A 5,027-nucleotide genomic window follows, 5' to 3' on the forward strand; every position below is an offset into this window, starting at 1 on the left:
GAGACCAGCCTGGTCTACACAGTGAGTTCAAGACCAGCCTGAACCACAGTGAGACCCTGTCTCAAACAAAAAAATCAGGCTGGGCATGGTGGCGCACGACTGTAATCCCAGCACTTAGGGGGCTGAGGCAGGAGGAGTTCGAGACCAGCCTGGGCTACAAAGTGAGCTCAAGGCCAGCCTGAACTGCAAAGCGAGACCCTGTCTCAAAAAGACAAAAAAAATCAATACTGGATTTTAAAAATTTAAATATATTAAACGATCAATTAATGATTACTGAATTCAAAGAATATCAGATGCCAATTTTTACATCTACATTAAGATATTTAATAAGGGTTTCAAAAGTTACAAGAGTATTCTCAGAATACTCTGAACTAATGCTCCAAAATTTCATGGAAAAACATTTTTTTCTCTAGTACTGTTCAACCTTGTTATATTGGGGTTTGTAAACCCACTTAGTTTTCTCCCCTTCTCTCCCTAACCCCTGCTCTCTTTTTCCTTCTCCCTTCCCCTTCCTCCCCGCTCCTCTCTCCTCTTTCTTTATTTTTTTGCACTGGTGATTGAATCCCCAGCCTTTTTTATTTTGAGACAAGGTCTCACTAAACTGCAAAATTGCCCAGGCTAGGCTCAAACTTGTGATCCTCCTGCCTCAGCCTCCCAGAAGGCTCGATTATATATATGTGTGCCACGATGCCCTGTTCCACTTAATTTTCTTAGAGTTCACTTTTTTTTCACATCTTTCTTCCTAACTTTTATACTTTATTTATAACGTCTGGTATTACTGTTGGATCTTCTGCCTTCAAGTACCCATTCTTAGTGTGGTTTTCTGTCCAAATAATTTAATAGATTTTCTGTCCAAATAATTCAATAGATTTTCAGTGTGTGCAGTGCATGTGATGGAGGATTAAACCTACCTCCTTCTCACTGAGCTATGTGCTCAGCCACTCCTTTTTTTGTTGAGTCTGGCCCTCACTATTGCTAAATTGCCCAGGCTGGACTCAAATTACAATCTTCTTGCCTCAGCCTCCCAGAGTGCTGGGAGTACACGTGTGAACCATCACTCCCGGTTTAGATCCTCAGTGTTTTAAAGGTATGTTATTTAATTTCTTCACTGACTTTTCAGAATTTACTTAATTGCTGTCATGAGGCAAATAATTTCCAGAGCTGTGACATTTGTTTCTCTCACTGTAGCAAAAACAAAGGAAACCCTATGCAACATAAAATTTACCACCAGAACCGCTACTTTTGTTTGTTTTTTGTTTTTTGTTTTTTTTTTTTTTTGGTTTTTCTCCGGTACCGGGAACCGAACTCACGACTTTGTGCTTGCCAGGCAGGCGCTTTTGCCACTGAGCTAAATCCCCAGCCCCTCGCTACTTTTGTTTGTAAACGTAATGAACTTCGCTCAGCATTGGCTTCCTTGGGGGACAGCTTGCTCCTGGGCTGATTCCATCTCATTGTGCATTTTTCCTTCCTCGTCTTGGTATGGTTTCCTGGCCTTCTGTCTGACCCTATCAGTCTCTATTCTGCTTCCTCCTGGGCTGGTTACTATTCATACTGACATCCTAATCACGACAGCTATGTCCTTCAATAACTGCTTTGGAGGATATTGTTGGGGACCCACCCCAGGGCCTGGCACATGCTAGGCAAAATCCCTGGGACTGAGCCACACCCCGAGGCCAGACATCTAAATCTATGGAATTCCGATTTTCATAACTGTATACTGTATAAAATGGCTCACGAATTCTTCTTTATTTACATGTCTTCCAAGAGCCTCACACCACATGGAAATCTTTGGGGATCACTTTTAAAATTGCCCTTAGACTTTCTGCACTGCAGTAATCAGCGGGGAGCGTGTATTCATAACCAGCTCTTTTTCATCTGGATCACGGTATTTCGGATTCTGTCTCAGTAGCAACTTCCCGCTATTAGAGAGTATTTGTACGGTAACGAAAAACATTTCTCAGTAAACAGAAACACATCAATACATTCTAGGGCTGGGGATAGAGCAAGACCCCGGTGTGAAGCCCATACTGCAAAATAAAACATAAATACTAATGTAGCCAACAAACTATCGATTGAACAGCTGTGTTCTGGTCACTCTTGCAGACAATACTGAGAATAAAAGGTACAGTCCCTGCTTTCGTGGAGCTCACAGTCATCCAGCGAGGGAGCCCAACCCGAACCAAACAAGCATGCCAACACATGGAACCTGCTGTGCTCAGAGGGAGGAGCCTGGTGCTTAACTGCCCCTACTGGGGAGATGTAGCCTATCTGAAAGTTAGGGACCTTTCCCTAAGGAAGTGATGCCTGGGGAAGGAGAAGCCCTACTTCAGTGCACTGTGGATATGCTGTGCTGAAAATGCTTCTGAGATATCAAAGAAGAGTAAGTAGCCAGTGGAACATGACGGTGTTACGGCTCAGAGCACAGGTGTGGCGGAGATGCTTGTGACCCCAGCACTTGGGAGGCTGAAGCTGGAGAACCTGTGTTTGAGGCCAGTCTGGAGTACACAGCCAGATGCCACCTGGAAAAGGGAAACACATAAATAAATGCAAGTCATCAGTGTTCAGGTGACAGCTAAAGCCAAAAATGGGAATGAGATTGACTAGGGAAGCAGCGAATTGAGAGGACAGCACCCATATCGGTGTATTTTCTTTTGGCACATACCTTTAAAATCTGTTGATTTAAATTTTTGCTATAAATCACTCTGCAGCAGCAGAGGCCAGTTTGTGTGAGGTGCCTTTTGTAATAGCTTGTCAGGAGGGAAAAGTGACTTCAGACGTGTTCTTGGAAACATTCATGTGGTTACTCATGTGGTTATTCATGCGGGAGGACTTGTACATTTTTAATATTTATGGCTTCTGAGAATTTCCTACTAAGCTTAGGCTCCCTGCCAAATGATGTAAAAGACTGAATGAAATGTATGATCCTTGAGCATGAGAAAAGGTCAACATAATGTTGTTGATCAGTTGAGTGAAAGGAGCCCGACAGTAGCTTTCTTTAATTGAGGCAATAAATATCTTTTAATCTGCAGTGTCAGTGGAGTTGTCTCCAGCTCTGACACTATCGTTTACACACTCTTGCATTGTCCTGCACGGAAAGACCTTGGACCTCATATCCCAATGGATCAGGTGCCTTTGATCTGTGTTTTTGGCTCTTTTGCAGTCCATTTTCCAAGCCCACGAACAGCACATTCAGTTTTAAGTTGCTTGAGAGCAGAAACCATAGCTAGTACACAGTGGAATCCAGCAAAAGGCCTTGAACACAGCTGGCACTCATGTTTGTGGACAAACGAAAGGAGCTGCCTGCGTCCCATCCATGACTCCAGAAGGACCAAGTCCAGATGACTTGGGTTCCAGAGGCTGGAAGCAACAGAGATTATGTGCAGGATTACCTTCCACGCGTCAGAAGGGAGGGAGACCGGATGGGAATACATGCTAGCGCAAGACACAACACATGGGAATGGAGCCTGTAGGGCGAACCCGGGGAGGGGAGGTGGTAGAGAATTAGATCTGGGGTGGGGATGGTGGTGGTGAGCACTGCTGGGTTCTCCTGTTCTGTTCCCAGGAGCTCCTGGGGATCAGATCCTTTTCTACATATTAAATGTGTCATCTCCCCCAATACAAGCCTCAAATTGATACACTGTGGCATTACCCTTAATATCAAATCTAGGCAGATCTCTTAGCTACTTTTTTCATTGCTGCTGACAAAATACCCAACACCCAAAGTTACAGGAGGAAGGGTTTACTTAGCTCACAGTTTGTAGAGGTTTCAGTTCATAATCAGTGTTGGAAGACACCAAAAACAACAAGAGAGGAGGGGATAAGCCTCTTTCTGTCCCTTATATTGTATGCAGGCTACCTGCTCTGGGGTGGTGTAGCACTCACACCTTTAATCCCAGCATTGGACCGTGAATTAACCACAAAATCTAGATTCAGCTACCTCTGAAAATCTTGCCCCTCCTGACTGCTGACTGCATGAGGCTCTGAGGGGACATCCAGGCACAAGCCTTAACTGCAGAGAACCAAATAAACTCACTTCAAAAACAAAGATCTGTTTCCCTAGAAGCATGCAGTGCATATCCTTCAGTATAGCTCCAAAGAATGACTGGAAAAAATGTTGGCAAGAAAAATACAAAATTTGTCCTATTATCCCCCAAATACACTAATTTTTTCCTTGGATAACTATGGCTGTTTCTTCTGCAATGATTAGGAGCCAGCCTGCACTCAGTTACACTTTTTTTTTTTTTTTTTTTTTGTTTTTTTTTTTTCCGGTACTGGGTCAGTTACACTTTTAAATGGATGTCCAGGCCTTCAGGTGGAGTTTCTTGGGGAGGGCTATTTTATTTTTCCACACTGGAAACTGAGTCTGGAGGCATACTCTACTACTACTTAGGCTGGCCTCAGACTTGCAGTATTCTTGCCTCAGCCTCCTAAGTAACTGGGATTATAGGTATATACCACTACACAGTAGTTGGTTGCAAACAGGTCATTTTATTGTTCTAATTTGAGGCCAAGCCATTAAGTCCCTGAGGAAGTTTCTCTGAAGGCAGTCACTCCCGGGGTCACTGGGAAACACACTTTACAATCTTCTCACCCTGAAGGTTTCTCTGGAAGGCTGACTCTATTCATTAGGGAAAGGAAACTGCTATTCATTAAAAGCACTGCCTGTGCCTGATGCTTTATAGGTGTGTTATTAAATCCTTACCATGCCAGGAGTATCATTATCCACACTAAGGCTGCACGCTGGCCTCTAAAAGCTGTCTGCTGGGGACCACCCAGACCGGTAGGGAACCCATGTTTGCCAGACTCCAAAGCTCCTCTTCCCCCAGTCCTGTGTTAGTGATTGATAGCTCAGACCTTCACCCTGTATTTGTTCGGAGGTGCTTGAATGAGAGAGAGAGTATGGTATTTATCACAACACAAAGCATCTTTTCCCTTGGGGGGAGCTTAAAGTAAAAATGTATTTTAGAAGACCAAATGCTTATGCTATGTGCGCGTGCTAAATTCAGCTGGCACTGCCTGAGGTGGGG

Source organism: Chinchilla lanigera, unplaced genomic scaffold, assembly GCF_000276665.1.
Source record: "Chinchilla lanigera isolate Chin_1 unplaced genomic scaffold, ChiLan1.0 scaffold00041, whole genome shotgun sequence".
In the NCBI taxonomy this organism is placed as follows: domain Eukaryota; kingdom Metazoa; phylum Chordata; class Mammalia; order Rodentia; family Chinchillidae; genus Chinchilla; species Chinchilla lanigera.